The following is a 17,842-nucleotide window of genomic DNA, read 5'->3' on the forward strand; positions in this document are numbered from 1 at the left end:
TTTTAGTTGTATAACTGTGAGGGGATGTAGGTATTAGTTGTAACACTGTGAGAGGATGTAGGTACTAGTTGTAACACTGTGAGCGAATGTAGTTATTAGTTGTAGCAGTTAGAGGATGTAGGTATTAGTTGTAACACTGTGAGGGGATGTAGGTATTAGTTGTAACACTGTGAGGGTATGTAGGTATTAGTTGTAACAGTGAGAGGATGTAGGTATTAGTTGTAACACTGTGAGAGGATGTAGGTATTAGTAGTAACAGTGAGAGGATGTAGGTATTAGTTGTAACAGTGAGGGGATGTAGGTATTAGTTGTAACACTTTGAGGGGATGTAGGTATTAGTTGTAGCAGTGAGAGGATGTAGGTATTAGTTGTAACAGTGAGAGGATGTAGGTATTAGTTGTAACAGTGAGGGGATGTAGGTATTAGTTGTAACACTGTGAGGGCATGTAGGTATTGGTTGTAACACTGTGAGGGGATGTAGGTATTAGTTGGAACAATGTGAGGGGATGTAGGTATTAGTTGTAACAGTTAGAGGATGTAGGTATTTGTTGTAACACTGTGAGAGGATGTAGGTATTAGTTGTAACAGTGAGAGGATGTAGGTATTAGTTGTAACACTGTGAGGGGATGTAGGTATTAGTTGTAACAATGAGAGTATGTAGGTATTAGTTGTAACACTGTGAGGGGATGTAGATATTAGTTGTAACACTGTGAGGGGATGTAGGTATTAGTTGTAAAAGTGACACCATGTTGGTATTAGTTGTAACACTGTGAGAGGATGTAGGTATTAGTTGTAGCAGTGAGAGGATGTAGGTATTAGTTGTAACACTGTGAGGGGATGTAGGTATTAGTTGTAACACTGTAAGGGGATGTAGGTATTAGTTGTAACAGTGAGAGGATGTAGGTATTAGTTGTAACAGTGAGGGGATGTAGGTATTAGTTGAAGCAGTGAGAGGATGTAGGTATTAGTTGTAACACTGTGAGGGGATGTAGGTATTAGTTGTAAAAGTGAGAGGATGTAGGTATTAGTTGTAACACTGTGAGAGGATGTAGGTATTAGTTGTAACAGTGAGAGGATGTAGGTATTAGTTGTAACAATGAGGGGATGTAGGTATTAGTTGTAACACTTTGAGGGGATGTAGGTATTAGTTGTAGCAGTGAGAGGATGTAGGTATTAGTTGTAACAGTGAGAGTATGTAGGTATTAGTTGTCACACTGTGAGGGGATGTAGGTATTAGTTGTAACACTGTGATGGGGATGTAGGTATTAGTTGTAACAGTGAGATGATATAGGTATTAGTTGTAACAGTGAGAGTATGTAGGTATTAGTTGTAACACTGTGAGGGGATGTAGGTATTAGTTGTAACACTGTGATGGGGATGTTGGTATTAGTTGTAACAGTGAGAAGATGTAGGTATTAGTTGTAGCAGTGAGAGGATGTAGGTATTAGTTGTAACAGTGACGGGATGTAGGTATTAGTTGTAACACTGTCAGGGCATGTAGGTATTGGTTGTAACACTGTGAGGGGATGTAGGTATTAGTTGTAACACTGAGAGGGGATGTAGGTATTAGTTGTAACAGTGAGAGGATGTAGGTATTAGTTGTAACACTGTGAGGGGATGTAGGTATTAGATGTAGCAGTGAGAGGATGTAGGTATTAGTTGTAAAAGTGAGAGGATGTAGGTATTAGTTGTAACACTGTGAGGGGATGTACGTTTTAGTTGAAACACTGTGAGGGGATGTAGGTATTAGTTGTAACACTGTGAGGGGATGTAGGTATTAGTTGTAACAGTGAGAGGATGTAGGTATTAGTTGTAACACTGTGAGGGGATGTAGGTATTAGTTGTAACACTGTGAGGGGATGTAGGTATTAGTTGTAACAGTGAGAGGATGTAGGTATTAGTTGTAACAGTGAGAGGATGTAGGTATTAGTTGTAGCAGTGAGAGGATGTAGTTATTAGTTGTAACAGTGAGGGGATGTAGGTATTAGTTGTAACACTGTGAGGGGATGTAGGTATTAGTTGTAACACTGTGAGAGGATGTAGGTACTAGTTGTAACACTGTGAGGGGATGTAGGTATTAGTTGTAACACTGTGAGGGGATGTAGGTATTAGTTGTAACACTGTGAGGGGATGTAGGTATTAGTTGTAAAAGTGAGAGGATGTTTGTATTAGTTGTAGCAGTGCGAGGATGTAGGTATTAGTTGTAACTGTGAGAGGATGTAGGTATTAGTTGTAACACTGTGAGAGGATGTAGGTACTAGTTGTAACACTGTGAGGGGATGTAGGTATTAGTTGTAACACTGTTTGGGGATGTAGGTATTAGTTGTAACAGTTAGAGGATGTAGGTATTAGTTGTAACACTGTGAGAGGATGTAGGTATTAGTTGTAACAGTGAGAGGATGTAGGTATTAGTTGTAACACTGTGAGGGGATGTAGCTATTAGTTGTAACACTGTGAGGGGATGTAGGTATTAGTTGTAACAGTGAGAGTATGTAGGTATTAGTTGTAACACTGTGAGGGGATTTAGGTATTAGTTGTAACAGTGACACCATGTTGGTATTAGTTGTAACACTGTGAGAGGATGTAGGTATTAGTTGTAGCAGTGAGAGGATGTAGGTATTAGTTGTAACACTGTGAGGGGATGTAGGTATTAGTTGTAACACTGTGAGGGGATGTAGGTATTAGTTGTAAAAGTGAGAGGATGTTTGTATTAGTTGTAGCAGTGCGAGGATGTAGGTATTAGTTGTAACAGTGAGAGGATGTAGGTATTAGTTGTAACACTGTGAGGGGATATAGGTATTAGTTGTAACAGTGAGAGGATGTTTGTATTAGTTATAGCAGTGCGAGGATGTAGGTATTAGTTGTAACACTGTGAGGGGATGTAGGTATTAGTTGTAACACTGTGAGGGGATGTAGGTATTAGTTGTAACTCTGTGAGAGGATGTAGGTATTAGTTGTAGCAGTGAGAGGATATAGGTATTAGTTGTAACACTGTGAGGGGATGTAGGTATTAGTTGTAAATCTGTGAGGGGATGTAGGTATTAGTTGTAACAGTGAGGCGATGTAGGTATTAGTTGTAACAGTGAGGGGATGTAGTTATTAGTTGTAACACTCTCAGGGGATGTAGGTATTAGTTGTAGCAGTGAGAGGATGTAGGTATTAGTTGTAACAGTGAGAGGATGTAGGTATTAGTTGTAAACCTGTGAGGGGATGTAGGTATTATTTGTAACAGTGAGAGTATGTAGGTATTAGTTGTAACACTGTGAGGGGATGTAGGTATTAGTTGTAACACTGTGATGGGGATGTAGGTATTAGTTGTAACAGTGAGAGGATATAGGTATTAGTTGTAACAGTGATAGTATGTAGGTATTAGTTGTAACACTGTGAGGGGATGTAGGTATTAGTTGTAACACTGTGATGGGGATGTAGGTATTAGTTGTAACAGTGAGATGATGTAGGTATTAGTTGTAGCAGTGAGAGGATGTAGGTATTAGTTGTAACAGTGACGGGATGTAGGTATTAGTTGTAACACTGTGAGGGCATGTAGGTATTGGTTGTAACACTGTGAGGGGGTATAGGTTTTAGTTGTAACACTGTGAGGGGATGTAGGTATTAGTTGTAAAAGTGACACCATGTAGGTATTAGTTGTAACAGTGAGATGATATAGGTATTAGTTGTAACAGTGAGAGTATGTAGGTATTAGTTGTAACACTGTGAGGGGATGTAGGTATTAGTTGTAACACTGTGATGGGGATGTTGGTATTAGTTGTAACAGTGAGAAGATGTAGGTATTAGTTGAAGCAGTGAGAGGATGTAGGTATTAGTTGTAACAGTGAAGGGATGTAGGTATTAGTTGTAACACTGTCAGGGCATGTAGGTATTGGTTGTAACACTGTGAGGGGATGTAGGTATTAGTTGTAACACTGAGAGGGGATGTAGGTATTAGTTGTAACAGTGAGAGGATGTAGGTATTAGTTGTAACACTGTGAGGGGATGTAGGTATTAGATGTAGCAGTGAGAGGATGTAGGTATTAGTTGTAAAAGTGAGAGGATGTAGGTATTAGTTGTAACACTGTGAGGGGATGTACGTTTTAGTTGTAACACTGTGAGGGGGTGTAGGTATTAGTTGTAACACTGTGAGGGGATGTAGGTATTAGTTGTAACAGTGAGAGGATGTAGGTATTAGTTGTAACACTGTGAGGGGATGTAGGTATTAGTTGTAACACTGTGAGGGGATGTAGGTATTAGTTGTAACAGTGAGAGGATGTAGGTATTAGTTGTAACAGTGAGAGGATGTAGGTATTAGTTGTAGCAGTGAGAGGATGTTGTTATTAGTTGTAACAGTGAGGGGATGTAGGTATTAGTTGTAACACTGTGAGGGGATGTAGGTATTAGTTGTAACACTGTGAGAGGATGTAGGTACTAGTTGTAACACTGTGAGGGGATGTAGGTATTAGTTGTAACACTGTGAGGGGATGTAGGTATTAGTTGTAACACTGTGAGGGGATGTAGGTATTAGTTCTAACACTGTGATGGGGATGTAGGTATTAGTTGTAACAGTGAGATGATGTAGGTATTAGTTGTAGCAGTGAGAGGATGTAGGTATTAGTTGTAACAGTGACGGGATGTAGGTATTAGTTGTAACACTGTGAGGGCATGTAGGTATTGGTTGTAACACTGTGAGGGGGTATAGGTTTTAGTTGTAACACTGTTTGGGGATGTAGGTATTAGTTGTAACAGTTAGAGGATGTAGGTATTAGTTGTAACACTGTGAGAGGATGTAGGTATTAGTTGTAAGAGTGAGAGGATGTAGGTATTAGTTGTAACACTGTGAGGGGATGTAGCTATTAGTTGTAACACTGTGAGGGGATGTAGGTATTAGTTGTAACAGTGAGAGTATGTAGGTATTAGTTGTAACACTGTGAGGGGATGTAGGTATTAGTTGTAACAGTGACACCATGTTGGTATTAGTTGTAACACTGTGAGAGGATGTAGGTATTAGTTGTAGCAGTGAGAGGATGTAGGTATTAGTTGTAACACTGTGAGGGGATGTAGGTATTAGTTGTAACACTGTGAGGGGATGTAGGTATTAGTTGTAAAAGTGAGAGGATGTTTGTATTAGTTGTAGCAGTGCGAGGATGTAGGTATTAGTTGTAACAGTGAGAGGATGTAGGTATTAGTTGTAACACTGTGAGGGGATATAGGTATTAGTTGTAACAGTGAGAGGATGTTTGTATTAGTTATAGCAGTGCGAGGATGTAGGTATTAGTTGTAACACTGTGAGGGGATGTAGGTATTAGTTGTAACACTGTGAGGGGATGTAGGTATTAGTTGTAACTCTGTGAGAGGATGTAGGTATTAGTTGTAGCAGTGAGAGGATATAGGTATTAGTTGTAACACTGTGAGGGGATGTAGGTATTAGTTGTAAATCTGTGAGGGGATGTAGGTATTAGTTGTAACAGTGAGGCGATGTAGGAATTAGTTGTAACAGTGAGGGGATGTAGTTATTAGTTGTAACACTCTCAGGGGATGTAGGTATTAGTTGTAGCAGTGAGAGGATGTAGGTATTAGTTGTAACAGTGAGAGGATGTAGGTATTAGTTGTAAACCTGTGAGGGGATGTAGGTATTATTTGTAACAGTGAGAGTATGTAGGTATTCGTTGTAACACTGTGAGGGGATGTAGGTATTAGTTGTAACACTGTGATGGGGATGTAGGTATTAGTTGTAACAGTGAGAGGATATAGGTATTAGTTGTAACAGTGATAGTATGTAGGTATTAGTTGTAACACTGTGAGGGGATGTAGGTATTAGTTGTAACACTGTGATGGGGATGTAGGTATTAGTTGTAACAGTGAGATGATGTAGGTATTAGTTGTAGCAGTGAGAGGATGTAGGTATTAGTTGTAACAGTGACGGGATGTAGGTATTAGTTGTAACACTGTGAGGGCATGTAGGTATTGGTTGTAACACTGTGAGGGGGTATAGGTTTTAGTTGTAACACTGTGAGGGGATGTAGGTATTAGTTGTAAAAGTGAGAGTATGTAGGTATTAGGTGTAACACTGTGAGGGGATGTAGGTATTAGTTGTAACACTGTGAGGGGAAGTAGGTATTAGTTGTAACAGTGAGAGGATGTAGGTATTAGTTGTAACACTGTGAGGGGATGTAGGTATTAGTTGTAACACTGTGAGAGGATGTAGGTATTAGTTGTAACACTGTGAGGGGATGTAGGTATTAGTTGTAACAGTGAGAGTATGTAGGTATTAGTTGTAACACTGTGAGGGGATGTAGGTATTAGTTGTAACACTGTGATGGGGGATGTAGGTATTAGTTGTAACAGTGAGAGGATATAGGTATTAGTTGTAACAGTGAGAGTATGTAGGTATTAGTTGTAACACTGTGAGGGGATGTAGGTATTAGTTGTAACACTGTGATGGGGATGTAGGTATTAGTTGTAACAGTGAGAGGATGTAGGTATTAGTTGTAACACTGTGAGGGGATGTACGTTTTAGTTGTAACACTGTGAGGGGATGTAGGTATTAGTTGTAACACTGTGAGGGGATGTAGGTATTAGTTGTAACAGTGAGAGGATGTAGGTATTAGTTGTAACACTGTGAGGGGATGTAGGTATTAGTTGTAACACTGTGAGGGGATGTAGGTATTAGTTGTAACAGTGAGAGGATGTAGGTATTAGTTGTAACAGTGAGAGGATGTAGGTATTAGTTGTAGCAGTGAGAGGATGTAGTTATTAGTTGTAACAGTGAGGGGATGTAGGTATTAGTTGTAACACTGTGAGGGGATGTAGGTATTAGTTGTAACACTGTGAGGGGATGTAGGTATTAGATGTAGCAGTGAGAGGATGTAGGTATTAGTTGTAAAAGTGAGAGGATGTAGGTATTAGTTGTAACACTGTGAGGGGATGTACGTTTTAGTTGTAACACTGTGAGGGGGTGTAGGTATTAGTTGTAACACTGTGAGGGGATGTAGGTATTAGTTGTAACAGTGAGAGGATGTAGGTATTAGTTGTAACACTGTGAGGGGATGTAGGTATTAGTTGTAACACTGTGAGGGGATGTAGGTATTAGTTGTAACAGTGAGAGGATGTAGGTATTAGTTGTAACAGTGAGAGGATGTAGGTATTAGTTGTAGCAGTGAGAGGATGTTGTTATTAGTTGTAACAGTGAGGGGATGTAGGTATTAGTTGTAACACTGTGAGGGGATGTAGGTATTAGTTGTAACACTGTGAGAGGATGTAGGTACTAGTTGTAACACTGTGAGGGGATGTAGGTATTAGTTGTAACACTGTGAGGGGATGTAGGTATTAGTTGTAACACTGTGAGGGGATGTAGGTATTAGTTGTAACACTGTGATGGGGATGTAGGTATTAGTTGTAACAGTGAGATGATGTAGGTATTAGTTGTAGCAGTGAGAGGATGTAGGTATTAGTTGTAACAGTGACGGGATGTAGGTATTAGTTGTAACACTGTGAGGGCATGTAGGTATTGGTTGTAACACTGTGAGGGGGTATAGGTTTTAGTTGTAACACTGTTTGGGGATGTAGGTATTAGTTGTAACAGTTAGAGGATGTAGGTATTAGTTGTAACACTGTGAGAGGATGTAGGTATTAGTTGTAACAGTGAGAGGATGTAGGTATTAGTTGTAACACTGTGAGGGGATGTAGCTATTAGTTGTAACACTGTGAGGGGATGTAGGTATTAGTTGTAACAGTGAGAGTATGTAGGTATTAGTTGTAACACTGTGAGGGGATGTAGGTATTAGTTGTAACAGTGACACCATGTTGGTATTAGTTGTAACACTGTGAGAGGATGTAGGTATTAGTTGTAGCAGTGAGAGGATGTAGGTATTAGTTGTAACACTGTGAGGGGATGTAGGTATTAGTTGTAACACTGTGAGGGGATGTAGGTATTAGTTGTAAAAGTGAGAGGATGTTTGTATTAGTTGTAGCAGTGCGAGGATGTAGGTATTAGTTGTAACAGTGAGAGGATGTAGGTATTAGTTGTAACACTGTGAGGGATATAGGTATTAGTTGTAACAGTGAGAGGATGTTTGTATTAGTTATAGCAGTGCGAGGATGTAGGTATTAGTTGTAACACTGTGAGGGGATGTAGGTATTAGTTGTAACACTGTGAGGGGATGTAGGTATTAGTTGTAACTCTGTGAGAGGATGTAGGTATTAGTTGTAGCAGTGAGAGGATATAGGTATTAGTTGTAACACTGTGAGGGGATGTAGGTATTAGTTGTAAATCTGTGAGGGGATGTAGGTATTAGTTGTAACAGTGAGGCGATGTAGGAATTAGTTGTAACAGTGAGGGGATGTAGTTATTAGTTGTAACACTCTCAGGGGATGTAGGTATTAGTTGTAGCAGTGAGAGGATGTAGGTATTAGTTGTAACAGTGAGAGGATGTAGGTATTAGTTGTAAACCTGTGAGGGGATGTAGGTATTATTTGTAACAGTGAGAGTATGTAGGTATTCGTTGTAACACTGTGAGGGGATGTAGGTATTAGTTGTAACACTGTGATGGGGATGTAGGTATTAGTTGTAACAGTGAGAGGATATAGGTATTAGTTGTAACAGTGATAGTATGTAGGTATTAGTTGTAACACTGTGAGGGGATGTAGGTATTAGTTGTAACACTGTGATGGGGATGTAGGTATTAGTTGTAACAGTGAGATGATGTAGGTATTAGTTGTAGCAGTGAGAGGATGTAGGTATTAGTTGTAACAGTGACGGGATGTAGGTATTAGTTGTAACACTGTGAGGGCATGTAGGTATTGGTTGTAACACTGTGAGGGGGTATAGGTTTTAGTTGTAACACTGTGAGGGGATGTAGGTATTAGTTGTAAAAGTGAGAGTATGTAGGTATTAGGTGTAACACTGTGAGGGGATGTAGGTATTAGTTGTAACACTGTGAGGGAAGTAGGTATTAGTTGTAACAGTGAGAGGATGTAGGTATTAGTTGTAACACTGTGAGGGGATGTAGGTATTAGTTGTAACACTGTGAGAGGATGTAGGTATTAGTTGTAACACTGTGAGGGGATGTAGGTATTAGTTGTAACAGTGAGAGTATGTAGGTATTAGTTGTAACACTGTGAGGGGATGTAGGTATTAGTTGTAACACTGTGATGGGGGATGTAGGTATTAGTTGTAACAGTGAGAGGATATAGGTATTAGTTGTAACAGTGAGAGTATGTAGGTATTAGTTGTAACACTGTGAGGGGATGTAGGTATTAGTTGTAACACTGTGATGGGGATGTAGGTATTAGTTGTAACAGTGAGAGGATGTAGGTATTAGTTGTAACACTGTGAGGGGATGTACGTTTTAGTTGTAACACTGTGAGGGGATGTAGGTATTAGTTGTAACACTGTGAGGGGATGTAGGTATTAGTTGTAACAGTGAGAGGATGTAGGTATTAGTTGTAACACTGTGAGGGGATGTAGGTATTAGTTGTAACACTGTGAGGGGATGTAGGTATTAGTTGTAACAGTGAGAGGATGTAGGTATTAGTTGTAACAGTGAGAGGATGTAGGTATTAGTTGTAGCAGTGAGAGGATGTAGTTATTAGTTGTAACAGTGAGGGGATGTAGGTATTAGTTGTAACACTGTGAGGGGATGTAGGTATTAGTTGTAACACTGTGAGAGGATGTAGGTACTAGTTGTAACACTGTGAGGGGATGTAGGTATTAGTTGTAACACTGTGAGGGGATGTAGGTATTAGTTGTAACACTGTGAGGGGATGTAGGTATTAGTTGTAACACTGTGATGGGGATGTAGGTATTAGTTGTAACAGTGAGATGATGTAGGTATTAGTTGTAGCAGTGAGAGGATGTAGGTATTAGTTGTAACAGTGACGGGATGTAGGTATTAGTTGTAACACTGTGAGGGCATGTAGGTATTGGTTGTAACACTGTGAGGGGATGTAGGTTTTAGTTGTAACACTGTTTGGGGATGTAGGTATTAGTTGTAACAGTTAGAGGATGTAGGTATTAGTTGTAACACTGTGAGAGGATGTAGGTATTAGTTGTAACAGTGAGAGGATGTAGGTATTAGTTGTAACACTGTGAGGGGATGTAGCTATTAGTTGTAACACTGTGAGGGGATGTAGGTATTAGTTGTAACAGTGAGAGTATGTAGGTATTAGTTGTAACACTGTGAGGGGATGTAGGTATTAGTTGTAACAGTGACACCATGTTGGTATTAGTTGTAACACTGTGAGAGGATGTAGGTATTAGTTGTAACAGTGAGAGGATGTAGGTATTAGTTGTAACACTGTGAGGGGATGTAGGTATTAGTTGTAACACTGTGAGGGGATGTAGGTATTAGTTGTAAAAGTGAGAGGATGTTTGTATTAGTTGTAGCAGTGCGAGGATGTAGGTATTAGTTGTAACACGTGAGAGGATGTAGGTATTAGTTGTAACACTGTGAGGGGATATAGGTATTAGTTGTAACAGTGAGAGGATGTTTGTATTAGTTATAGCAGTGCGAGGATGTAGGTATTAGTTGTAACACTGTGAGGGGATGTAGGTATTAGTTGTAACACTGTGAGGGGATGTAGGTATTAGTTGTAACTCTGTGAGAGGATGTAGGTATTAGTTGTAGCAGTGAGAGGATATAGGTATTAGTTGTAACACTGTGAGGGGATGTAGGTATTAGTTGTAAATCTGTGAGGGGATGTAGGTATTAGTTGTAACAGTGAGATGATGTAGGTATTAGTTGTAGCAGTGAGAGGATGTAGGTATTAGTTGTAACAGTGACGGGATGTAGGTATTAGTTGTAACACTGTGAGGGCATGTAGGTATTGGTTGTAACACTGTGAGGGGGTATAGGTTTTAGTTGTAACACTGTTTGGGGATGTAGGTATTAGTTGTAACAGTTAGAGGATGTAGGTATTAGTTGTAACACTGTGAGAGGATGTAGGTATTAGTTGTAACAGTGAGAGGATGTAGGTATTAGTTGTAACACTGTGAGGGGATGTAGCTATTAGTTGTAACACTGTGAGGGGATGTAGGTATTAGTTGTAACAGTGAGAGTATGTAGGTATTAGTTGTAACACTGTGAGGGGATGTAGGTATTAGTTGTAACAGTGACACCATGTTGGTATTAGTTGTAACACTGTGAGAGGATGTAGGTATTAGTTGTAGCAGTGAGAGGATGTAGGTATTAGTTGTAACACTGTGAGGGGATGTAGGTATTAGTTGTAACACTGTGAGGGGATGTAGGTATTAGTTGTAAAAGTGAGAGGATGTTTGTATTAGTTGTAGCAGTGCGAGGATGTAGGTATTAGTTGTAACAGTGAGAGGATGTAGGTATTAGTTGTAACAGTGAGAGGATGTTTGTATTAGTTATAGCAGTGCGAGGATGTAGGTATTAGTTGTAACACTGTGAGGGGATGTAGGTATTAGTTGTAACACTGTGAGGGGATGTAGGTATTAGTTGTAACTCTGTGAGAGGATGTAGGTATTAGTTGTAGCAGTGAGAGGATATAGGTATTAGTTGTAACACTGTGAGGGGATGTAGGTATTAGTTGTAAATCTGTGAGGGGATGTAGGTATTAGTTGTAACAGTGAGGCGATGTAGGTATTAGTTGTAACAGTGAGGGGATGTAGTTATTAGTTGTAACACTCTCAGGGGATGTAGGTATTAGTTGTAGCAGTGAGAGGATGTAGGTATTAGTTGTAACAGTGAGAGGATGTAGGTATTAGTTGTAAACCTGTGAGGGGATGTAGGTATTATTTGTAACAGTGAGAGTATGTAGGTATTAGTTGTAACACTGTGAGGGGATGTAGGTATTAGTTGTAACACTGTGATGGGGATGTAGGTATTAGTTGTAACACGTGAGAGGATATAGGTATTAGTTGTAACAGTGATAGTATGTAGGTATTAGTTGTAACACTGTGAGGGGATGTAGGTATTAGTTGTAACACTGTGATGGGGATGTAGGTATTAGTTGTAACAGTGAGATGATGTAGGTATTAGTTGTAGCAGTGAGAGGATGTAGGTATTAGTTGTAACAGTGACGGGATGTAGGTATTAGTTGTAACACTGTGAGGGCATGTAGGTATTGGTTGTAACACTGTGAGGGGTATAGGTTTTAGTTGTAACACTGTGAGGGGATGTAGGTATTAGTTGTAAAAGTGAGAGTATGTAGGTATTAGTTGTAACACTGTGAGGGGATGTAGGTATTAGTTGTAACACTGTGAGGGGATGTAGGTATTAGTTGTAACAGTGAGAGGATGTAGGTATTAGTTGTAACACTGTGAGGGGATGTAGGTATTAGTTGTAACACTGTGAGAGGATGTAGGTATTAGTTGTAACACTGTGAGGGGATGTAGGTATTAGTTGTAACAGTGAGAGCATGTAGGTATTAGTTGTAACACTGTGAGGGGATGTAGGTATTAGTTGTAACACTGTGATGGTGGATGTAGGTATTAGTTGTAACAGTGAGAGGATATAGGTATTAGTTGTAACAGTGAGAGTATGTAGGTATTAGTTGTAACACTGTGAGGGGATGTAGGTATTAGTTGTAACACTGTGATGGGGATGTAGGTATTAGTTGTAACAGTGAGAGTATGTAGGTATTAGTTGTAACACTGTGAGGGGATGTAGGTATTAGTTGTAACACTGTGAGGGGATGTAGGTATTAGTTGTAACACTGTGAGATGATGTAGGTATTAGTTGTAACACGTGAGAGGATGTAGGTATTAGTTGTAACACGTGAGAGGATGTAGGTATTAGTTGTAAACCTGTGAGGGGATGTAGGTATTATTTGTAACAGTGAGAGGATGTAGGTATTAGTTGTAACACTGTGAGGGGATGTAGGTATTAGTTGTAACACTGTGAGAGGATGTAGTTATTAGTTGTAACAGTGAGAGGATGTAGGTATTAGTTGTAACACTGTGAGGGGATGTAGGTATTAGTTGTAACACTGTGAGAGGATGTAGGTACTAGTTGTAACACTGTGAGGGGATGTAGGTATTAGTTGTAACACTGTGAGAGTATGTAGGTATTAGTTGTAACACTGTGAGGGGATGTAGGTATTAGTTGTAACACTGTGATGGGGATGTAGGTATTAGTTGTAACAGTGAGATGATGTAGGTATTAGTTGTAACAGTGAGAGGATGTAGGTATTAGTTGTAACAGTGACGGGATGTAGGTATTAGTTGTAACACTGTGAGGGCATGTAGGTATTGGTTGTAACACTGTGAGGGGGTATAGGTATTAGTTGTAACACTGTGAGGGGATGTAGGTATTAGTTGTAACAGTGAGAGTATGTAGGTATTAGTTGTAACACTGTGAGAGGATGTAGGTATTAGTTGTAACACGTGAGAGGATGTAGGTATTAGTTGTAACACGTGAGAGGATGTAGGTATTAGTTGTAACACTGTGAGGGGATGTAGGTATTAGTTGTAACACTGTGAGAGTATGTAGGTATTAGTTGTAACACTGTGAGGGGATGTAGGTATTAGTTGTAACAGTGACAGCATGTAGGTATTAGTTGTAACACTGTGAGGGGATGTAGGTATTAGTTGTAACACGTGATGAGGATGTAGGTATTAGTTGTAACACTGTGAGAGGATATAGGTATTAGTTGTAACAGTGAGAGGATGTTGGTATTAGTACAGTGAGATGTAGGTATTAGTTGTAACACTGTGAGGGGATGTAGGTATTAGTTGTAACACTGTGAGGGGATGTAGGTATTAGTTGTAACACGTGAGAGGATGTAGGTATTAGTTGTAACAGTGAGAGTATGTAGGTATTAGTTGTAACACTGTGAGGGGATGTAGGTATTAGTTGTAACACTGTGATGGGGATGTAGGTATTAGTTGTAACAGTGAGATGATGTAGGTATTAGTTGTAGCAGTGAGAGGATGTAGGTATTAGTTGTAACAGTGACGGGATGTAGGTATTAGTTGTAACACTGTGAGGGCATGTAGGTATTGGTTGTAACACTGTGAGGGGGTATAGGTTTTAGTTGTAACACTGTGAGGGGATGTAGGTATTAGTTGTAACAGTTAGAGTATGTAGGTATTAGTTGTAACACTGTGAGAGGATGTAGGTATTAGTTGTAACACTGTGAGGGGATGTAGGTATTAGTTGTAACACTGTGAGAGGATGTAGGTATTAGTTGTAACACTGTGAGGGGATGTAGGTATTAGTTGTAACACTGTGAGAGTATGTAGGTATTAGTTGTAACACTGTGAGGGGATGTAGGTATTAGTTGTAACACTGTGACGGCATGTAGGTATTAGTTGTAACACTGTGAGGGGATGTAGGTATTAGTTGTAACAGTGAGAGGATGTAGGTATTAGTTGTAACACTGTGAGGGGATGTAGGTATTAGTTGTAACACTGTGAGGGGATGTAGGTATTAGTTGTAACAGTGAGAGGATGTAGGTATTAGTTGTAACACTGTGAGAGGATGTAGGTATTAGTTGTAACAGTGAGAGGATGTAGGTATTAGTTGTAACACTGTGAGAGGATGTAGGTATTAGTTGTAACACTGTGAGGGGATGTAGGTATTAGTTGTAAAACTGTGAGGGGATGTAGGTATTAGTTGTAACACTGTGAGAGGATGTAGGTATTAGTTGTAACAGTGAGAGGATGTAGGTATTAGTTGTAACACTGTGAGGGGATGTAGGTATTAGTTGTAACACTGTGAGGGGATGTAGGTATTAGTTGTAACAGTGAGATGATGTAGGTATTAGTTGTAACAGTGAGAGGATGTAGGTATTAGTTGTAACAGTGAGGGGATGTAGGTATTAGTTGTAACACTGTGAGGGGATGTAGGTATTAGTTGTAAATCTGTGAGGGGATGTAGGTATTAGTTGTAACACTGTGAGGGGATGTAGGTATTAGTTGTAACAGTTAGAGGATGTAGGTATTAGTTGTAACACTGTGAGGGGATGTAGGTATTAGTTGTAACAGTGAGAGGATGTAGGTATTAGTTGTAACACTGTGAGGGGATGTAGGTATTAGTTGTAACACTGTGAGGGGATGTAGGTATTAGTTGTAACAGTGAGAGTATGTAGGTATTAGTTGTAACACTGTGAGGGGATGTAGGTATTAGTTGTAACAGTGACACCATGTTGGTATTAGTTGTAACACTGTGAGAGGATGTAGGTATTAGTTGTAACACGTGAGAGGATGTAGGTATTAGTTGTAACACTGTGAGGGGATGTAGGTATTAGTTGTAACACTGTGAGGGGATGTAGGTATTAGTTGTAACAGTGAGAGGATGTTGGTATTAGTTGTAGCAGTGCGAGGATGTAGGTATTAGTTGTAACAGTGAGAGGATGTAGGTATTAGTTGTAACACTGAGAGGGGATGTAGGTATTAGTTGTAACAGTGAGAGGATGTAGGTATTAGTTGTAACACTGTGAGGGGATGTAGGTATTAGTTGTAACACTGTGAGGGGATGTAGGTATTAGTTGTAACACTGTGAGGGGATGTAGGTATTAGTTGTAACAGTGAGAGGATGTAGGTATTAGTTGTAACACTGTGAGGGGATGTAGGTATTAGTTGTAACACTGTGAGGGGATGTAGGTATTAGTTGTAACAGTGAGAGTATGTAGGTATTAGTTGTAACACGTGAGAGGATGTAGGTATTAGTTGTAACACTGTGAGGGGATGTAGGTATTAGTTGTAACACTGTGAGAGGATGTAGGTATTAGTTGTAACAGTGAGAGGATGTAGGTATTAGTTGTAACACTGTGAGGGGATGTAGGTATTATTTGTAACAGTGAGAGTATGTAGGTATTAGTTGTAACACTGTGAGGGGATGTAGGTATTAGTTGTAACACTGTGATGGGGATGTAGGTATTAGTTGTAACAGTGATAGTATGTAGGTATTAGTTGTACCACTGTGAGGGGATGTAGGTATTAGTTGTAACACTGTGATGGGGATGTAGGTATTAGTTGTAACAGTGAGATGATGTAGGTATTAGTTGTAGCAGTGAGAGGATGTAGGTATTAGTTGTAACAGTGACGGGATGTAGGTATTAGTTGTAACACTGTGAGGGCATGTAGGTATTGGTTGTAACACTGTGAGGGGGTATAGGTTTTAGTTGTAACACTGTGAGGGGATGTAGGTATTAGTTGTAAAAGTGAGAGTATGTAGGTATTAGTTGTAACACTGTGAGGGGATGTAGGTATTAGTTGTAACACTGTGAGGGGATGTAGGTATTAGTTGTAACAGTGAGAGGATGTAGGTATTAGTTGTAACACTGTGAGGGGATGTAGGTATTAGTTGTAACACTGTGAGAGGATGTAGGTATTAGTTGTAACACTGTGAGGGGATGTAGGTATTAGTTGTAACAGTGAGAGCATGTAGGTATTAGTTGTAACACTGTGAGGGGATGTAGGTATTAGTTGTAACACTGTGATGGTGGATGTAGGTATTAGTTGTAACAGTGAGAGGATATAGGTATTAGTTGTAACACGTGAGAGTATGTAGGTATTAGTTGTAACACTGTGAGGGGATGTAGGTATTAGTTGTAACAGTGAGAGGATATAGGTATTAGTTGTAACAGTGAGAGTATGTAGGTATTAGTTGTAACACTGTGAGGGGATGTAGGTATTAGTTGTAACACTGTGATGGGGATGTAGGTATTAGTTGTAACAGTGAGATGATGTAGGTATTAGTTGTAACACGTGAGAGGATGTAGGTATTAGTTGTAACAGTGACGGGATGTAGGTATTAGTTGTAACACTGTGAGAGCATGTAGGTATTGGTTGTAACACTGTGAGGGGATGTAGGTATTAGTTGTAACACTGTGAGAGGATGTAGGTATTAGTTGTAAAAGTGAGAGTATGTAGGTATTAGTTGTAACACTGTGAGGGGATGTAGGTATTAGTTGTAACACTGTGAGGGGATGTAGGTATTAGTTGTAACAGTGAGAGGATGTAGGTATTAGTTGTAACACTGTGAGGGGATGTAGGTATTAGTTGTAACACTGTGAGGGGATGTAGGTATTAGTTGTAACACTGTGAGAGGATGTAGGTATTAGTTGTAACAGTGAGAGTATGTAGGTATTAGTTGTAACACTGTGAGGGGATGTAGGTATTAGTTGTAACACTGTGAGGGGGATGTAGGTATTAGTTGTAACACGTGAGAGGATGTAGGTATTAGTTGTAACAGTGAGAGTATGTAGGTATTAGTTGTAACACTGTGAGGGGATGTAGGTATTAGTTGTAAAACTGTGAGGGGATGTAGGTATTAGTTGTAACACTGAGAGGGGATGTAGGTATTAGTTGTAACAGTGAGAGGATGTAGGTATTAGTTGTAACACTGTGAGGGGATGTAGGTATTAGTTGTAACACGTGAGAGGATGTAGGTATTAGTTGTAACACTGTGAGAGGATGTAGGTATTAGTTGTAACAGTGAGAGGATGTAGGTATTAGTTGTAACACTGTGAGGGGATGTAGGTATTAGTTGTAACACGTGAGAGTATGTAGGTATTAGTTGTAAAACTGTGAGGGGATGTAGGTATTAGTTCTAACACTGTGAGGGGATGTAGGTATTAGTTGTAACAGTGAGAGGATGTAGGTATTAGTTGTAACACTGTGAGGGGATGTAGGTATTGGTTGTAACACTGTTTGGGGATGTAGGTATTAGTTGTAACAGTTAGAGGATGTAGGTATTAGTTGTAACACTGTGAGAGGATGTAGGTATTAGTTGTAACAGTGAGAGGATGTAGGTATTAGTTGTAACACTGTGAGGGGATGTAGGTATTAGTTGTAACACTGTGATGGGGGATGTAGGTATTAGTTGTAACAGTGAGAGGATATAGGTATTAGTTGTAACAGTGAGAGTATGTAGGTATT

The sequence above is a fragment of the Salmo salar genome, chromosome ssa21 (genome assembly GCF_905237065.1).
Source record: "Salmo salar chromosome ssa21, Ssal_v3.1, whole genome shotgun sequence".
Lineage (NCBI taxonomy): Eukaryota > Metazoa > Chordata > Actinopteri > Salmoniformes > Salmonidae > Salmo > Salmo salar.